Source organism: Dryobates pubescens, chromosome Z (assembly GCF_014839835.1).
Source record: "Dryobates pubescens isolate bDryPub1 chromosome Z, bDryPub1.pri, whole genome shotgun sequence".
Classification (NCBI taxonomy): domain Eukaryota; kingdom Metazoa; phylum Chordata; class Aves; order Piciformes; family Picidae; genus Dryobates; species Dryobates pubescens.
In genome coordinates, this window is record NC_071657.1 from 62,583,916 (window position 1) to 62,605,111 (window position 21,196).

Consider the following 21,196-nt stretch of genomic DNA (forward strand, 5'->3'; position numbering starts at 1 on the left):
CTATAATTTTCCACACAACTACATTTCACCTCAAATTCTTGTCAGAACCATAGTGGAAAAAACAGTGGCAAATCTGCTAGCAGTTTGGCCACAAAACCGATCAGGAAATAGAATTACAATTCAGTGCTCTGAATGACAATGAGTAGGTTTTACATTCTCCGGTCTGTTTTGGTTTGTGTTGTGCTTTTTTATAACACAATAAAAATCAGAACAGAGAGGGCAGGGAAATCACAATACTTGTGCTCTTCATTTAAGGAAGGGCTGGAAATAAGAACCTTTGAAAAATTGCCTGTTTCAGCGACATTTCAGGCAGCCTTTGACCCATGACAACCACTCTCCATTTAAAATAATGAAAATAGTAAAAAGTAGTGAATTATTTCTTTCAATCATTCAAGGGAAGTATTGCTTGCTCTTAAATGTCTACTCATGTTCAGTGAGAAAGTATGTTAGGCTATAAGATTTTAGATTGACCAGAGACACTCATTAAGCAGAAACAGATCCCATACTGCAGCACTCAATTCCATCTTGCAAAACAAGAACAACTTTAGGGCAACAGACTACTACATTTTTCCCTTTTTAAATGGGGACCAGGAGGTTCTGAGGCAAACCAAGGAAGTGCAGCTGTATGCACAGTCAGTATCAGTGTCCTCAACAAAGCAGGTTTTGCCTGCACATTAATTGTTTCATACACAGCAGCAATAAAAAAGTTATATTGTCAGTGGTTACTGGCAAGATCCTTATTCAATCTCAGCCTGATACATAGATAAGAAATGCCTGCCTAGATTTGAAAAAATCATAACATATAAAGAAAAGATAAATACAGCTGGCCAAATATTTATAACCTAAATAGTGTACCTTTTGAAATCAGACAGACATTTGGGACCAACTGGGAAGGTCTGTAGACCACAGATGGTTTAGTTAATCTTGGATTCCCACACTGGAGAGCAGGAAGGGGCAAGAGGGGAGGACCAGAGAAACATAAAGGATTCGGAGACTATTCTCAACAAAGAGTGCATCTTATTTTGTCCTGGAAGCAGATGCCATCGCTATATCTCCTTGTTTCTCTGAATCACAGAAAACATCTGATTGGAAGAGATCTCAAAAATCATTCAGTCCAACCTTCAACCCATTTTAGGGTCAATCCTACACCATGTCCCTAAGCACCAGGTCCACACACTGCTTAAACACCTCCAGGGATGGCAACTCCATCACTGCCCTGGGCAGACCATTCCAGTGTTTGAGAACCCATTCTGAAGTATTTCCTAGCATCCAGCCCAAACCTCCCCGGGCACAGCTTAAACCCATATCCTATACTCTTGTTGCTTGACACCAAGGAGAAGAAACTGGACCCCTCCTTGCTTGAACCTCCCTTCAGGCAGTTGTAGAGCAATAGGGTCTCCCCTCAGCCTCCTCTTCTCCAGAATGAACAAGCCTGGCTCCACCAGATGCTCCTTATAGGCCATGTGCTCCTGGCTGGCAACATCTGAAATGTTTTCAGTTTGTGATTTCTCACTGGGTTTAGAATCATAAAATTGTTAGGGTTGGAAGGGACCACAAAGATCATCTACTTCCAACCCCACCTGCCATGGGCAGGGACACCTCACACTAAATCAGGTTGCTCAGAGCCACATCCAGCCTGGCCTTAAAAACCTCCAGGGATGGGGCTTCTACCACGTCCCTGGACAACCTGTTCCAGTGCCTCACCACCCTCATGATGAAGAACTTTTTCCTAACACCCAATCTGAATCTACCCATTTCTGTTTTTTTCCATCCCCCCTAGTCCTATCATTACCTGACATCCTACAAAGTCCCTCCCCAGCTTTCTTGTAGGCCCCCTTCAGACACTGGAAGGCCACAATAAGGTCTCCTTGGAGCCTTCTTTTCTCCAGACTGAACACCCCCAACTCCCTTCAGTTTGTCCTCATAGGAGAGGTGCTCCAGCCCTCTAATCATCCTCATGGCCCTTCTCTGGACATGCTCCAGCACCTCCAGATCCCTTCTGTAATAGGGGCTCCAGAACTGGATGCAGTGCTCCAGGTGGGGTCTCACCAGAACAGAGTAAAGGGAGAAAATCACCTCCCTTGACCTGCTGGCTACACTTCTCTTGATGGACCCCAGGATGTGATTGGCTTTCTGGGCTGCAAGTGCACACTGGTGGCTCATGTTGAGTTTCTCATCCACCAGCACCCCTAAGTCCTTTTCTTCAGGACCACTCTCAAGCCAGATGCTGCCCAGCCTATATCAGTGCCTGGGACTGCCTCGACCCAGATGCAGGACCCTGCCCTTCGTCTTGTTGAACCTCATGAGGTTGACTTGTGCCCACCTCTCCAGCCTGTCAAGGTCCCTCTGGATGGCATCCCTTCCCTCCAGCATGTCTGCTGCACCACACAGCTTGATGTCATCAGCAAACTTGCTGGGGGTGCACTCAATGCCACTGTCCATGTTGTCAACAAAAATGTTAAACAAGACAGGCTTGATGTGGGGGAGGTATTTTTATTATCATTATTAAGAGCATAAATAGAGATTATGGACACAGATTGGCATAAGCAGTTGGTGTCAAGCTCCATGTTGGCAAGGAATAATCCCATCAAGATCTGCAATGCAAAATGTTCATGGTCTTTCTGCAGTAAATGAAAGTTCACCATAAATTTTCATGTATTTCACTTGTTTTACCATTGTGCTTAATAGACTACTGGAATTTTTGTTCTCCTGTGGGACAATCCACTGGGTATCTTTACTGACTTACTTGAGGAGAACTGTGAACCCAGGTAGGGATAACCTTTTACTCTTGGTATCCATGCTTGGGCATGGAATGGCATCAAATGTCTACAATTGGTTTGGCTGCCACTGACATGATCTATCTTTAACTTCTTTGAAGTGTCTGGCCAACAGCTGGCTGTTGGAAGAAGCTGTAGGCTTCCATCTCCTGCAAATGTGACCTGTGGGCACCAAGTGGTCTCATTTTGAGGAACAACATGCTGGCTTGTACCTGTGTGGAGCTGATCACATGCTGTCCTGGAAAAGTGCTGCATAAGGCAGCTGAGCTTGACTTTCAGAAATACATTATCAGGAATAGAGCTTGTGTGGCAGGTCTGTTAAACATGATAACCCCAGGTCGCAGGTAACATCAAAGCAGTAAGTACTTGAGTGATGTCTGCTTACAGTGAAGACAACCTGTGCTCCCAAGGCTGAAACTGGAATAACACTTTCAGTCAGCAGGAAGGTAGGTAGGTGACCAAGAAAGGTCCTACTGTAACATCTGCCTAGCTTCTTCAGTACTTTGGGGTGAATCCCATCAGGTCCCATGGATATCTGGCTGATACAACTGATCCCCTACTATTTTAATGTCCACAAATGGAAAAATCACTGTTTCTGCAGTTGTGACTCTCCAGATCAGAGGACTGGGCAAGCCCACAGGGACCCCATGGACATTAAGCTCCAATGCAGGCAGAGGCCAGCTAGTAAGTGTGGTCTCTGGGCTACAAGGTTGATTTCTGCCATGACCTGAGAGAAGAATAACAGCACAAGATTTGTGCTTGAGAGCCAAGTGGCAGAGGACACATCAGGGATACACAGCAGGGGGCCCAGTGCATAGCCACCAAGGGCAGGGACAAGCCCCCCAAGGCCTCCTAGGCATAGGGACTGCCTCAAGGACAGCAGCCCAAAGGTTTCATCTGAAGGATGCTGGGCAGAGGGGAGGTGGGCAGGGTGACAATGGGCAGGGCTGTGCATGGGGTCACATCACCCTGATGTCACAGTGCCATCACCTGGCAACAGCAGCACCACAGTGACAGTGCCCACAGACAGTACAAAAGGGAACACCCTCCTGTGTCTGATGCCAGATCCTAGCCTAGAGACATCCCAGAGGAGGCCCTTGAGGAGCCGGTGGAATTAGTTGGTGAGGGCTGAGGGAGGAGGACCAGAAGCTAGACTAGGCTGCTGAAGATGAGAAGAACCACCAATTTCTGAAGGTGCCTGAGGGAATCAGGATCTTTCAGCTTTGAGGAGGACTGCAAAGCATCCCTCATGCAACCAGTAGCTGTAAGAAATGAGATGCAGAGATGTTACCAGGGTATCCAATGCTTTGTATCACCCATTGGTGTCCTTCCAGGCAGGAAGGATTCCTGCCCCTAAGGTCGATCAGGCCAGGGGCATCTGACCACTCTCAGAATACCCTGAGAGGGCTCCAAGCTAAGGGAGTACAGTGCTTAGGCATCTCATGGGAGGTGTGACCAGCATGTGGGAGGAGGAACCAGGTCTTGTTCACATGCTCAGGTAATACTCAATCGCCACTGCTGGGGTCAGGAAGGATTTTTTTCTCCCGGGGAGGATGGGCACTGGTTCCTGGGGGTTTTTTGCCTTCCTCTGTAGCACTGAGCATGACCACTTTTCAAGGCTTCCCTGGTCCCTTTTGGCTTGTTACTGCCCTGCTGCTCATGCACCATGAAGATGGCCTCTCATGCCCTGCAGCTGTAAGGAGAAAGGCTTTTTTCCCCCCCAAGTGGGCTAGTAAATGCCTACAGGTTTTTTTTGCCTTCCGCTGCAGCACTGAGCATGGCCCCTTGCCAGGCCTCCTTTGGGCCATTCTGGCCAGGTGCCTGTTTTGTGCTTCCACAAAGGTGGCCCTCATGCCCCACATCCAGGGGGAGGAAAATTTCTTTGCTCACAGGACAGGGAAGCTTCTTGGGCTCCCTGGGACGTGCTTTTTTTTTTCCCCCTCTGTAGCACTGAGCACATCCTCTTCTCAGGCCTCCTCTGGTGCCTATCAGCTCAGTTCTTGCTGCTGCCCATGCACCACAGAGATGACTTCTCAGGCCCCACATCCGGGGAGAGGAAACTTTCTAGACTCTGCGGACAGGGAAGCTTCTTTGGTTCCCCCAGAAGCTGTTTCTTCTCCTCTGCAGCACTGAGCACAGCCCCTTGTCAGCACTCCTTCAGGCCCTTTTGGCTCAGTTCTTTGCTGCTGCTCATGCACCATGGAGACGGCCTCTTGTGCCCTGCTCCAGGGGGAGAAAGCTCTCTATGCTCCTAGGACAGGGAAGCTTCTTGGGTTCCCCTGGAGCTGCTTCCTTTCCTCTGCAGCATTGAGCACAGATCTTTGTCAGGGCTTCCCTAGTCCCTTTTGGCTCGGTTCATGATGCTCCACGCACCACAGAGATGACCTCTCTGGCCCCACATCTGGGGAGAGGAAACTCTCTAGGTTCCACAGACAGGGAAGCTTCTTTGGTTCCCCAGGAGTTGTTTCTTTTCCTCTGTAGCACTCAGCACAGCCCATTGTCAGTGTTTCTTGGGGCCCTTTTGGCTCAGTTCCTTGCTGCTGCTGCTCATGTACCATGGAGACAGCCTCTTGTGCCCCACATCCAGGGGGAGAAAGCTTTCTACACTCCTAGGACAGGGAAGCTTCTTGGGCTCCACTGGAGCTGCTTCCTTTACTCTGTAGCACTGAGCACAGGTCTTTGTCAGGGCTTCTCTGGGCCCTTTTGGCTTGGTTCTTGCTGCTGCTATTGCACCTCCAAGGCACCACTCGAGTGCAGCCTCTCAAATTTTGGAAGACAAAAGCCTGCTGCTTGTCATCGTTGCACATCTCACTTTGGAAAATACCCCATGGTACCATACAACTCCTCCTCCTCTTTTTTGTGTAGTGGATACAAATTTTCATTCTTCAAGTTCTTCCTCTTCAGGAAGCACGGGGTTCTTGGCTTGTGTTCCTGATGCTACTCTCTGTGGCTTTCCATTGCCAGACTGCAAAGGATGTTTTTCCCAACTAAACTGAGAACACATCAGCCTGCTCCTCGCTACACAGTGAGCTTTGTGTCAGGGAACATCATCTCTGAAACAGGTTCAGGAAAACAAAAATAAAATCCTCTATCCACTTGTAACTTCTGTGTTGTGTGTCCTTGAAAGAGTTTTTGGAGCTGAAGACCTCCTGACATTTCAGGCAAATGGCAGCCTTACTGTTGCCCAATTCACAGTGCATGAGGGGAGTGGAATGGAGTGACCAACTCTGAAGCAGGTCCAAGGGTTCCATCCAGGAGAGCAGCTCTCTGCAGTGCAGGTCCCAGCCCCATCCAGGAGACAGAGACAGGCACACCTACAGCATCACTCAGGCAGGGACTGAAGGCCGCAGGCTGATCAGAGACGTATCTCCTGGGCCCTTAGTAGGAGATTGTTGGGGTGAGAGTCCCAGGGGATGTGTCTCAGCCACTGAGACCTATGAGCACGTCAGGACCCTGGCAAAAGCAGACCTACTTTCTCATTACTTTGGTGTGTGAACCAAAGCCAGATGTTTAGAGTTGAAGCAAAGAAACAATCTCTGCTGGCTACACAGATTGCCTGATGGACAAAAACTTTCAGGCATGGCACTGTCCTACTGGTCTTGGGTGGACATGTCTAAGATGTTAATTTTGATAGATTACCTTAAGCAGCATGAGACTGACCTATTTGAGGATTTGTTGCCTCTTAGCACCGATGCTGTCAGAGCTGCTGACAACCACAGCACTTCAAAGCAGGAAGGGGACAGCTGATGGTGTATTCTCAGTGAGCACATGAAGATTCACAGTTGCTTCCAGCATGCCCCAAAATAACCTGCATTTGGCAACACTGTTGGTATACTGCAGGGGACATGCAGTTGCAACAACAGCAAATGGAAAATGTCTCTGGCTAACTTGTTATATGAATTATATTTAGAGTTTCCTTGTTTTGCCAGAGTATCCATAGTCCTATTAGGTTTCTGATTGTCTTCAACTAAATGCCTAGAGACTAGAAAAATGAAACTTTCTTCATTACTTACAATACCATAACAGCACTTCTGGAGAAGATAGCTAAGAAAAGGCATTCACATCTGCACTTACACAGGTGTAACATATCTGCTGCATTTTGGTTTTCAACAGTTTCCCTTGGGAAGATGGTCAGAGAAAGTTCTCCAAGGTATAAATGAAAATTGTAAATTTGACCTCAATTTTTCAAAAGAAACAATTTCCAAATTGTGTGAATCTAGCTGCAAAAAAAACCAACCTCAAAACCCCCAACCAAACTCCCACTGTGTAAGTGTTCAGAGTGCAAAGTGTGGTTTTGCAACAAAATAAACACACCCAGATTTAGACAAACTGCCTGGACTCAAAGTGCCCCTTTTGAGTGGTGGGATTCATGCAGAAATGACCAATATGGCTGAGCTTGATGTCACTGGAGAAAAACTGCTGTAACAGACAAGCATGAGATGAGAGGAATTTCTCAACCCTTAAAACTGCAAGGAATCATTTATGAACTGAGATCTCTGTTTCTTAAAGCATAAGGCTCAGCATATATCATCTGAAAAGTTTTTCTATAGTAAGAACAAACTATAGCATTATGAAGCATAAACAATTGCATCTACAACACCATTGAAAGGTCCAGCTGTTGCAGATAAACATTATGGCTTTTAATTTTCTTTTACCCCAATATTCCCCCTAAAAGCAGCAAGCTAGAGCACTACTTTTCACTTTAGTCACATGTAATTACAACTGCAGAGCATGGAGGTTGGAAGGGACCTCTCCAGGTCACATGGTCCAACCCATCAATAACACTACCACATAAAGGCCAACTTCAACATTAGGTCCAGCAAAAGTAAAAGCTACTTTTGAACTAAGGTCATTGTCAGTATATAGGTTGGTTGGCTTATTTGGAAACATTTCCAGGATAGAAAGCTGTGATTTAGTGCTTTTCATGCCTTCACTCTAGCAACATTATATAGTTAATACAATTGCTCTTTTTCCAAGCCTTACTAAAGTGGCTGAAAATTACACACTAATTCAGTCATTTATGATCTTATGATACTCAATGTTTCATCTCACTGAAATTCAAGTATCCTTTCCTAACATGAAAATAGTATCAGGAAAATCCCTTTGTAGAAGCAAGATGGCTTACACTGAAGGACAGAAATTAAATTAGGGAAATAACAATTTAATTGGAAAGTATTTCCACTATGCAAGGACAAATATATTCACCAGAGCAGATCAGATGTTCACAGGCTTGCAAATTATTAACTTCTATAAGCCAAGTTTGCTACACAGAATAGTCTATGTAAGGAGGAATAAATTGTTATTATATACTGCTACTAATTCCTCTTAAGGCTTTACTGATGTTTACTGTCTCTGTTATTGTGATGCCACCGCATTAGCTCAAACAACCAGAGTCAGTAATGAAAAAGTAGAAAACAGAGGCATGGCACAGTTTTTCATACTTCAAACTTAATGCTTATAATGAAGAATTTAAAGAAAACTTTAAAACCAAGCACTTAAAATATTAATACACCTGGTATCCTCAAACAACACATTCATTTAATATGGGCACTTCTTTTTTCCTCTTTTTTTAATGCAAAATAAACAGATTCAATGGTCTATTTTCACATTAGTTTGTTTCTTGTCTCTGAAGCACACAACAGAAAACAAGCTGAGGTGACAGAGTTTCCTGTACTACTTACCTTGACCTCACAGGCCATGCTTGGGGAGCACCAAATCAGCATGTTTCAGAAAAGCAACAGTCTACACCCCATGCACTGTCACAACTCTTTACCAAGTTACTTGTTTCTAAGTGGCATTCGTCCTAGCTCACCAACTAGAAGTGAGTAGCTGTGTCAAGCCAAGCACCAAGGCCTATGTTAGCCTTAGGAAGTTTTGTGGTCAGTGGTAACACAAAGAATCCAACCTGACTCATCGGAGTTAAAAAGAAAAAATAGCCCATTCTTTGTAAGTTATGACAACTCTTACCCAAGCTTCAGCAATTTTTGAAGACTTCCACTGCTGCCGAAGAACTGACAACAACTTTAGAGAAGGCCGGACACACCTAGGTCACATCAGAAGGGCAATTAGCACCACAAACAATGTGACATGAGCACTCAGGATAACAAGAGAGGCTGCAACCCCCTGAGAAAACTGTTTAGAGCTGGTGCCCTCACCCTTTGCTCCTAAGTCATCCCCTCACTTTTCACCCCTTTTTTACACTCTCCATTTTTAAGACTTTCCCATCAGCACATGGATCCTTGGCAGCGACAGCTCCCAACGGTCAAGAGTTTTTTCAAGCCTACTACTGCTAGCCACAGCAAATACCTCAGTGTTCTTTCACAGCACCACAAGAGCGACAGATGGTGGGAAAGAGAAGAATGTGGAAAATCTGGGAACCAAATGACTAAGAGAGTAAGAACACTTAACAAAGGGAATATACCGATCTAAGCTGTAATAAGACCTGTGATTAAAAACATGCAACTGAGTCATGCACACACACTAAACTACATCAGAATGTATACCACTATTTCCAGTAAGGACATGTTGGATCTAAATGAAATAGGTGATCATCATCATCATAGGTGATGCTATTATCATGACCTCTTATCTCTTTTTCCCCACTGTCATTCGTCACAAGCTCTTTCCCCTCCTCTCCTTCATGAAACCCACATCTTTTCTTAGATAATGAAGTACTTTAGGGAGGGACTTACCTAATACTATCTGTGTGAAACTTAAGAAATACAGCACCATGGTGTGTATAAACTGCTAGTGGCACCCAACACCCAATTTCTGTGAACAACACATGCACTCACTAAGTAGATGCTGACTAACATAGGTAACCTGTTAATGAGGTAGCATGAGGGAGACAGAACTCATCTAGATACTACAGTAAGTAGGACAGAAAGCACAAGGAGTAAGAAGCTTTGCAAAGATTTTGGGCTCAGTATTTAACTGTATATTGCATTTTCTGATTGTAATGGGTTAGGGCAGGTCCCCTCCCCACCACAGGCAGAAATAACGACTCAGGCAAACGGATTGCAAAAGTGATGGAAAGTTTAAATAGGAAAACAACAATAAACGACAATGAAAGCTTTACAGAGACCCACAAGCACCATGATAAAGAGAGAGATCCCAGAACATACCCAAGAACATCCCATCCCCACCTGGGGGAACAACCAAACCCCCCCCCCAGGGCTCTTTCCTCCCCCCCCCAACCCAGCCTTGGACCTGGGCAGGCCCAAGGGAGGCAGCTCAGCCATTTTACCTAGGCAGCAGCAGGGGACGAAAGAGGAAGTGAAGACCCTGCATGGACTCTTTATAGGGGAGCAGGGCACTATGGGAATGGAATACCTGGTCCCTGTGACCACCCCCTGGGCTGGGCCCACCCCTTGGGACCTCCCAGGTGTGGCCTGCGCAGTGGCATCTGGGCCAGCACCCAGCCTAAACCACCACACTGATAGAAACTTGTGAAACAATGAAACAATTCACAGGATGAGTCATCCATCTGAATGACCCCAATACTGTCAGAGAGTGTTCCAATCCTAAAATATATCCTGAGATTCAAGTCCTCTTAGACAACATTTAAGTATAGGTTTCCAACACTCCAGAGGAACAACCTGTTACCCATTAATAAGAACAAAGGTATCACAGTATCACAGTATCACCAAGGTTGGAAGAGACCTCAAAGATCATTGAGTCCAACCTGTCACCACATGATGAGACGATGGCACCAAGTGCCATGTCCAGTCCCCTCTTGAACACCTCCAGGGACGGTGACTCCACCACCCCCCTGGGCAGCACATTCCAATGACAAACAACTCTCTCCGTGAAGAACTTTCTCCTCACCTCGAGCCTAAACCTCCCCTGGTGCAGCTTGAGACTGTGTCCTCTTGTTCTGCTGCTGGTTGCCTGGGAGAAGAGACCAACCCCTTCCTGGCTACAACCACCTTTCAGGTAGTTCTAGAGGGCAATGAGGTCTCCCCTGAGCCTCCTCTTCTCCAGGCTAAACAATCCCAGCTCCCTCAGCCTCTCCTCGTAGGGCTTGTGCTCAAGGCCTCTCACCAGCCTTGTTGCCCTTCTCTGGACACGTTCAAGTGTCTCAATGACCTTCTTAAACTGAGGGGCCCAGAACTGGACACAGTTCTCAAGGTGCAGCCTAACCAATGCAGAGTACAGGGGCACAATGACCTCCCTGCTCCTGCTGGCCACACTATTCCTAATGCAGGCCAGGATGCCATTGGCCTTCTTGGCCACCTGGGCACACTGCTGGCTCATGTTTAGGCGGCTGTCAACCAGCACCCCCAGGTCCCTCTCTGTTTGGCAGCTCTCCAGCCACTCTGACCCCAGCCTGTAGCTCTGCATGGGGTTGCCGTGGCCAAAGTGCAGCACCCGGCACTTGGACTTGTTGAATGACATCCCGTTGGACTCTGCCCATCTGTCCAGTCGGTCGAGGTCCCTCTGCAGAGCCCTTCTGCCCTCTAACTGACCAACATCTGCTCCCAGCTTGGTGTCATCTGCAAATTTGTTGATGACTGACTCAATCCCCTCATCCAGATCATCAATGAAGATATTAAAGAGGAAGGGGGCCAGCACTGACAGTATCACAGGTGGTGTATCACTCTCAGTTTAAAACCTGTGCTGACAGATATACCTCCTGAATCAGACACTTGGAGAGTTATACCACAATTTATGCATGAAATTGGATTATTAAAATACAGAAGGCTGTGGATACATGTTGCAGCAGAAACCTAGACACAGAATTCCAAAAGCAGGTTTTTCAGATTCTGTGAATGTTTGTAGCACTTTTAATGCATGAATTTGTCTTGTACCTGTCACCTCTTACTGCAACTGGCAGAGGTTCTGCACCATAGTTTGAGCTGCTAACCAGCCGAGGTTTTGTACTCTATCAAATTATGCATAAATTACTAAATACTAAATCATTAGAACCAACAACCACCCAGTAGTTGCCTGAAACACTTTAGAAAATAGGTATCAGGAACTAGGTGAATCTTTTTCATTTCCTGTATTCCAGAAACAGCATAATGGAGATTGCCAATTAAAACTCATTAGAAAATAGCAGGAACTAACAGCAAACAGTTGCTATAATTGTATACTTAATTATAGATCTCACTCTACAAGCCAAGCCATTGTTAGGGTACATAAATTCCTGAGTTCGCTTTCCTTCAAGGGCAGAGGTGAGTGGTGCTAGTTGAGCAACACTTAAAACTATTTTTAGATGTCATTTTCCCCCTAGATGTGTACAGGCATAGCTTTCCAATTAATAATTGCTATTATAAACCTTTTACTTTCTTCTGCATTTATTTTGTTCCTCACTTCTTTACAAAGTTGAACTAGGAAACATTGCTAACCAGTTTGATTACAGACATGATTAGCAATTTGAGATCTTTCTTGCAAAATTAATTCATAGCAATGAATTAAGCTCAGCTGTGCTCTTAATGAAGTGACACAAAAATATTACTGTATTATTGCTTGAGTGGCTTAAAAAAACAACTATCATAAACTTTTTATAGCTTCAACTGTGAATTATTGTGCACATCAATTCACTGTCATAACAGCACATCATTAACTCAATTCTTGAGTGTTAATACTCCCTATAAACAATAGCAAAAGAAGACACCAAGAGGAATAGCACACTTCTGTATTCAAAACAGGAATTTGATACTGGGGTAGCAACAAAATAAAATCAGAGATACACATTTTTTAAAATGTGCTGATTTCAAGCAGGGATATAATCTTAAGGCAAGGGTCTGGTATTAAAACTTTTTGGTAGGCTGTGAACAAATGAACAGGTGTCTTATTGGAAGTTTAAGTTTCCTGTTTGAATTGATACTACACTCGTAACTAACCACAATGGTAACTGATTGTGACTAGACACATGCACTATCAACCCAAAATGTATTTTTACCCTATTACACTACACACAGGCATGTGCCTTCTGCCACTGAGGTATGGTCCATTTCCCTGTGACATTATCACATTACTCTCGAAATGACTAATGCTGCTGCTGCTTAATCTCAAGGCCTGAGCCAATTTCTAAACACTAAGCCTTGGCTTGCTGTCGGGCCTCCTCATTACCTGCCTCAGAATCAATGATGAAGGAGCAGAATGCCACTTCTACCACATAATTTAAAGGTATCCAAATTCCTGTTGCAACCTGACTTACCTCCTGCAAATACTACTCTAGAAGTGATTTGTTTCTTGGATGGAATAACAATCCTCTGCTAGCAGACAAAAACAATCCACAATACCACAAGCCACATGAACTAAAAGCCCAGCAGCAGTTCATTAAGGTTATAAAGACTTCTATCATTCCAAATCACAGTAACAAATCCCCAGTTCACCAGAATATACAAGGAAACTGATATGCTACATTCAATTGATCAGGTAATAGCCCAGTTTTTTTTCTGTCTAAATAAAATGAAAACACTTCTGCTGAACTTGAAGCTACCAATGTAGAGGTAGCTTCTGAATCTGAGAAACAAGAATACAACTAGTATTTAAAGCCTTGGTTAGAAGACAACAGCGTCTAGAAAAGAACCAGACAGAAGTTTGCTATGTTCCCTCTGATAATGTAGTTATAGTGAGAGTTGATTTGCCTCGATTCTTAGTGGCATTTAATTGAACGTAATCTAAACTAACACAGCATAAGTGTTACATAAAGAAGCTGATGTTTGTGTGGTGTGAAAACCACTAGCAGGTTTTTAGCCATTCTCAATTGCTCATTCTTTGAAGGGTCATCTTGAAGAAATATACTGCCTGGAGGAATGTTCCCTTCACATACTAATGAAGTGTTGCCAAACTGTGCACCCTAAAATGCGTTTTGCAGATTATATTAATGCTTTTTCCAAAAGCTTTCATACTGCAGTTGTTCATTCCAGTTCACAGTATCTTCCAGTAATATGTGAAATGCAGTATTTGATCTGATAGCAAATCAATTGAATTTTTCTTTATTGGGGGGGTGGTGGGGTGGGTGGGAGTGGTTTACATACATTTTTACTTTTAAGTGAAGAAGGAAACAATTGGAGGTGAGCTCTTAAAATAACCTGACACCTGTTTAATCTAACATAAAATAAATTCTTCTGGATCTTCCAGATATTCTCCTAAAAAGGCAATAAAAGATCTCAATAAAACAATCAAGTCTGTATTTAAAGCTTTCACCTCAATAAAGCAATCACCTCTTTACCTGCAGATTACTTAATTCTAAATTCTTAGAGAGAAGAGTATACTAAACTGCATTAGATGACATCTCTATGTAATATTCTGTCTAGAAATAAGACACTAAAACAATAATAAAATCAACCTTTTGCAACAGGTTGATTTTTAACATGTCAAACATCTTTTTTAACACTTGGAGATATTTTTCTAGTACAGAAAAATCTCAGTAGTAAAGATCAGTAGTGAGATTAATAAACTAACTCCATTCTAGATACCAGCTTTCATTTCAATACCATTAAGGGATCAGAACTGAGACAGACTGGTAGTGCCATGGATAAAATCATTCGATATAGTTTTAATGCATGTAGTTTATGACAATACACATAACCCCAGAATTATACAAATCTGGAAATTAATGCATTTGAAGTTAACAGCTGTCTACTGTTCACAACGATAAGAGACAAAGCCAAGAATAAATGTAGCAGCGGCCTCTCTGGAAGAGACCAATATGAGTGCTAGCAGTTAAGTAACAGTAGTGTTTTTAGCACTCCAATTAAATCAAAGAAACATTCTCAAAGTCTTCAAACAGACCTATCAGGCCAGTATCTAAATACAAAATAGCAAGCACTAAGACAGGGCTTAACCAGTTTATCTAACCCCTCTTAAAGACTAATGAGTCTTAAATCTGGCTAGATGTAAAAAATGCCTGAGTAATTGCTCTCTACAGAATCCACATCTTTGTCTCAAATATCTTTGCTTTAAATCCACATGTAAAGTGAAATCCACCTCACATGCTTTAAAAAGAGAGAAATTTAAAAGAGGAGCCTTTTTCTCCACAAAAAAATTCTTGCTTAAACAGATATAGGAATAAGGAGGGGAGGAAGGAAAGTAAGAAAAGGCATACAAAAAAAGAGAAAGTAAAAACTTGGTTGGGTTGCTAACACCTCTATTGTTTTCTCAGAGACCCAGCACCGTTCAGCAGGTGATCCTTTCAATGAAAATGCTCTCAATAAAGCTGAGAGTCCCTAAAGAGTCATCTCTCTTGCCTCCCCATCTATGCATTCTTGTGCTGTTCATTAGCCCATTTCTCTCCACTCTTCTACTATTCCTCTTTTTCAGTGTATTCTTTCCCACACCAAGTTACTTCCTCTGCCTTTCTAAGGCTACAATATACCTGACACTCTTGCACCTCACAGGAAAGCTCCAGAGAATGAGCACCTCTGGGGATTGCCTGCTTCAATGCAGTGCATATAAATCCAGAACTTAATCTCAACCACCATCCACAACCACTCTTATCACATATTTTGATTACTTTTGTGGAAATCTCCAGTATCCTGCCAGCTACTCTGACCCACAATTCTCCACAGTTGTTTCTCGCTTGAGTTCCTGTAGTCACTTTTCCACCCTATTCCAAAGACCCAAACCAAAACCTTAAGCACACAAACTTGCACCACTTACTAGAAAAATAATTTCTGGGACAGTGCTTGACTGTGTTGCTGGTTGAATCACCCCTATTTTCCCTCTTTTTCTATTAGGGAGATCAACACCTTATTTTCACTTGTTTTTCCAAACTATTTTCTCATTCAAAATCAAGGCTGTCTCCTAGTCAGGCAATAAATTCTATCACGATAATCAATTTGTATAAACAACATTTGATAGCACCTTCATAAAGTTATATGGCATCAATTAATTATTAATTCCTTCATCTTCTTCCTTGTCTCCCTCTTTCACAACAATCTTGAAAAATAAAATCCTGACCAATACTAGGCTGCTGATGGGCTCATCAAGCCAACTACTTCATACCACCCCCAAAACATCAATCCATCCAGGTCACCTTAACCTGTACTGGAGGATATATAATGCATTGTTTACCCCACATTGGTGTTAAATCATGATAGGTGATTCCAGTTTGTTTACTGAAACTCCCATAGATTACATCATCACAAAGGGCGATCATACTGTTTGGGGAAGAAATTGATTTTAGCCATCCTGCTCTTAAACATATTAAATTGCATTACACATTACATCCACACCAACATATGCATAATAAAATCAGTAGAGTTATGCTAGTACAAGCATCTAGGTTTTCTAACTAGAAAATATAAAGCAGCAATATCTATCTGATCTGTTTCTTTACTGTCCCAAAGGGCAGCAAGCAAAAAAATACAAATAAAGTTTAAGAAGAACATAAAATTCAAGAGAAGAAATACACTAAGTCCTGACTGTCTTCCAATATAACAGGGAAAGAAACAAACTGTGGAAAGCATCTGTCCTAACATTAGTATCCAGTGTATTTTAGGTGGATTTCCTGTATTACTCACTCTGTGCATTCTTCAGCTTCTAACCCACAACTCACTGCTACAGCTTCTCCCCCTTCATTTAATTAATAGATGGAAACTTTCCACTATGACATTATCCTGTTTTAGCTTTGCCATTTCCTAAGCATTTAGTAAAATACCCTTTAATTGATTCCCCTTTGAAACTGGAGTAAAAAAGGAATTTCTATACAGATGATTTGGCTCAATGGCTTCCAAGTGCTCTTTTCAAAAAGGAACAAATAAATGCTGCTGATTGAACTTCATATTTATTATGTACAAACAAAATCAATTCAGTGTAGTTTATCAAACACAAAGAGGTTTCAAATACACAGTTGGTTACTTGGCACCTTTCAATGTCAGCTGCAACTCCAAAACCTTCTACACTAAATACTGCATCCATCATCTTTCTAAATGAACATTTTAATATTAGTAATACAAGACCACCTGCACACAAAATTTTTAATTTCCTGTACTTACAGCATTAGTCATCCAATATGTGACTACAATTTGATGGTCCATAGCAATCTATTTATGCTGTGGCTTACCAGAGAGAATACCAGTTCTCAAAAGTCAAAAATAGGTAAATAGATAAAAGCTCATTTAATCAGCATGCCTTTCCCTCACCATGTTGTTATAAGCCACTATTTTAACCATCAAACAACATCACTCTTCCTACTAAGGGCCAGTGATACTAAAGAAATCAACCATAAGCTTTCTTTTTTCCCCTACAACTCAGTACCTAACATTTCTCTTTATAAAGATTTTCAGAATCATTCGTAAGTCCTTGATGCATGGTACTTCCACTTCCTTGGTTTTGTATTACAATAAAATTTTGGGGATTTCTTTCTGCACATGTTTAACAATTCTGTTTGCTTCTCCTCTGTACCTGATTTTACATGTCTTTTTGCCCTAAAACCAAGCTCAAGTAGCTCACTTTCATCATCACCTGCCTTTGTCTTCATTAGCTTGACAGCAGGAGAAATGTCAGAAGATTACAGGGACCTCCAGAAAAACTGTGCACCTGCCTTTTGTCCACTTGTGCATTACTGTCTTCCAATTGGTTCAGTCTAAATCCCCTCAGAATGGTAGTTTGTCTGCCATGGATGGCTAAAGATCTTTAAAGACATGAAATCTGCAGGATAACAACTTGATGGTAATAGGGTATTCTTAAACGGACAGCACTCTTCCCACAGTACCTTTTCCCTACGAATCAAAAATTACTCATCATTTTTGTTTTCTGTGTACAAAGCTGCTTTGGTCCGAACTCATTGCAGACTTGACTAGCTGCAAACTAGCCCACTCCATTTTCTGCCTAAACACAGTGACAGCCAGTATTTCTCATACTGTGAGATGTGGACTCCTACAGAGTATCAGTTTGTGCAGCTCTCCACACCATCACTGTCCCTGTATAATACTCCAAACAGTAAAAGAACAGAAAAAAATCTATTCTTCATATAAACTCATGCAACTAAATTTGTACAATTTGTACTTAATATGAAAGAAATTACTTTGGGCAAAACAAAACAAAACAAATCAACAAAAAAAAAAGCCACCCACCAGCTATGGCACATTCATTGATTCACACAGTATCACAGTATCACACTAACTAAGGTTGGAAGAGACCCCAAGGATCATCAAGTCCAACCTGTTCCAACAGACCTCACAACTAGACCATGGCACCAAGTGCCACGTCCAATCTCCCCTTGAACACCTCCAGGGACGGTGACTCCACTACCTCCCTGGGCAGCCCATTCCAAAGACGAATGACTCGCTCAGTGAAGAACTTTTTCCTCACCTCGAGTCTAAACCTCCCCTGGCACAGCTTCCCACAGTTGCTTATGACATCACTGGAAGTAAAGCATTTTACTAAGTATTTCTACCTCATTGTCATTTTTTTTTCCCCATTGGCTGGAGAATATACTTTCATATCATAGCAAATACAATTACAACACTATGAAAAAATCCGGGGGGGGGGCGGGGGGGAGAGGAGGGGGGGGGTGGAGGAGCAGGAAACAACAACAAAAGTAGGAAATAGTCATTGAGGTCTGTGAGGGACATAGAAACCATATCTTAACTGGAAAAAAAAAAAAAAAAAAGACACCAATATTATTTAACCAGCAAACTGCACTGGCAAAGACCTTCAAAGGCAACCGTTAAAATGAAGTTTGCTTCCATATATTAGTTAGCACTTAATTCTATCTCCACTGAACAATGCAGCTGAAAAAGAATATGAGAGAGGAAAGAGGAAGAGAAAGCCAGAATACATTTAAAGATTCTTTTCTGTGGAAACCATCATGCACATTTATGGCACTGCAGAATTTGTTTATTTGTGAGTTGCTGAATTGACAAATAAGATTCAAGAACTGCTTATACAATGCAATAAGGAGTTTCCCAATACCTAGCCTTTGCATAGAATTAAGCAAATTTGCCTAGATGAAGTCAGGATGAGCATTGTTTTCCTTAGAACATCCAGTTCTTGTCATGTGACAACAAGGAAGCTTATCACACAAGTCAACCCTATGTCAACCTAATCTTGTTCTAGCAGTGTATACACATTTTTAGTGACTAACTACTACCCTTCATAAGTCCTTAAATCAAAATAATATTCAGCAAAGCAGTCTAAAATATATTAATGCTGAAATGCCCACAGGCCCAAGAATCATTTCACCTATAAAGGCAGCTTGTCCATATCTCTTCCTCATTACAGGGAACACCAGGCTGGCAGAACAACAAATTCCCAAAGTGCATTTGCAAGATAAAACACATTTTGGGTTGACTGGATTAGCCTTCATAGCTGACCCACCCAAGATATGTTTGAGCAGACACTTCATGCCAGAACTTGTCAACAGAACTAGGAAGGGGAAGACTTGGGCCATCATTTATTGTTACAAGGAGAAATGAATCAGCAAGTCAAGAGGGCTCCTCACAGAGTAAATACGCAAAGCGGAGCTTATATAAGAAGCTTGGAAGATGTCCAAAACCTATTGAAATAAAGAAGCCACAAAAATAACTGAAGGGATGGGATACAGATGTTGTTTTCATTATTCAGGTAGAAGTCTTCATGGCAAGACAATGAAATAGGATTTTTCTTAACTGACTAATTACACACAACTTCAAAACTGCATCTCTAACTAAAGCATAATCAGAAAACTAAATATACTAAACTGTAAAATAAGCTCTAACACTGTACAACTGAAGATTTCAGGGATTTGTTGAGTTTACCTGTTAAGCAGGATATTAAATTACCAAAAAAAGAGAAAAAAAAAAAAAAAGGTCTGGCAAATTTTTAAGTATTTAACTTCAGGTCTTAAGTTCCCTTCACCTATTTCAGCTATATGCAAGTCACAACTTACTTAGGGTCTGTATGTCCACCTTGTATTTCAGTACCTGTAAACATAAATATATTACCTTAACATCTGATCTAAGCATTTAGTGGTGTGCCCAGTGCGAATTTAGCAGCTTGACAAATCATGGCACCTTTTCCAGAACCCTATTCATTACAAAACTTTGAGAAGCTGGAGAACACACAACTGCTATTCAGAAGCCCCTATCCAAGAGGATCACAAAATCTCAGGAACATTTACTAGGCCTCTTATGACACCAACAATAAATACTTCATTGTAACATGCTTCATAGTTCAACTAATGAAGATCTGCCTGCAGCCGCAAGCCTACCACAAAGCAAGTCCTTATCTTTTGAGTTAGTGGATGTCTTCCCCTATAAATGGTCATTAATCAAGTCTGCTAATGAAAAACTGTTAAGAATGAAAAAGGGACTAAACATTAAATAGAAGACAACTACTAGAATGCAACAAAATAAACCCCAAAACCAAACAAACACAAAAGTCTAGATTAAGTATTCCATTTGAATTATCTTACTACTTCACACATATTTCAATGTGAAAACAAGCAGACCCACAATGAAACTAGGATTATAAAACAAGATTCTGGTTCTATTTGTAACAATCAAATAGGTGTATCAGCCTATTCTCATATACATATTAGGCAACATTACTGAACAATATGAATAGCATAATAAAAGCAAAGGACACTTTCTAAATCCAAGCTGTGCACTGCTGCCTTTCTAATAAGCTTTGTAACTGTTAAAATGGCAGCAAATAGGACAGCAACAACTTAACTCTCAGCCCATCCACACACTAAAAGTCACTTATCTTTTGTGACAATTTCTTCATGGTATCACTGACTAGTCATAGAACGATGAAAATTTAATAGAGAAAGATGGCACTTTATCCAAATCCCTGTAGCCGAGGACTTGGAAAACAGTAATTCCGAAGCCCTCACACAGAGTATCAGGTACTCTTAGGAAATACAATTCTGATTTTCCTCTCAAAAAACCCCAACCTCCTCCTCAAAGTAAAGACTCATGCATATTACAACTCATTACAATATTCCTCCCCTCAAAAGTCATTTTCTGCAGATAGTTACAAATATTTTAAATTATACTCTACTTATGTTATCGAATCAGAGCAAAAGATGGAGACAGTAGAGTGAAATGTGTTTGCTCAATCATCCTAATTAGAATAAAGGCAGTAAACTAAGATCAAACTTTTCCTTCCAAAGATCTCACTCCAATACATTAAGATCAAAACATACTATGATCTCCTGAAGACTTTTGTGATGCTTCCATTTGGCCTGTGCTTACAAAAACAAACAAAACCAAAACACATGTATCATTCTGATCATATTGTCCCCATAATTCTTTACAAGTTGCTACAAGTATTTGTCTGCTATTGAATTATGGGATTAAACAAAATTTAATTATGGGATTAAATTTAAACAAATTCCTTCAGTCTCAACCCCCCCCCCCCCCAAACATGCCAGTGATAATGAAACAAGCATACAGAATGAAAACAGTGCATACTTGCACCTAAAATTAAAAAAAACCAAACCACATACACAACCAAAGCCAACACCCCCTCCCCCC

At 42.0% G+C, this 21,196-nt stretch overlaps 1 protein-coding gene across 1 annotated transcript in view; it reads right to left on the reverse strand.

The window, feature by feature from the left end:
- ERBIN (erbb2 interacting protein) overlaps positions 1–21,196 on the reverse strand; it is a 137,676-nt gene that overhangs the window by 89,495 nt on the left and 26,985 nt on the right. The window contains exon 2 of the mRNA XM_054177740.1: positions 8,745–8,820. The gene's annotated coding sequence lies outside the window, so the exon portion shown is untranslated. The remainder of the gene's footprint in view (positions 1–8,744; positions 8,821–21,196) is intronic.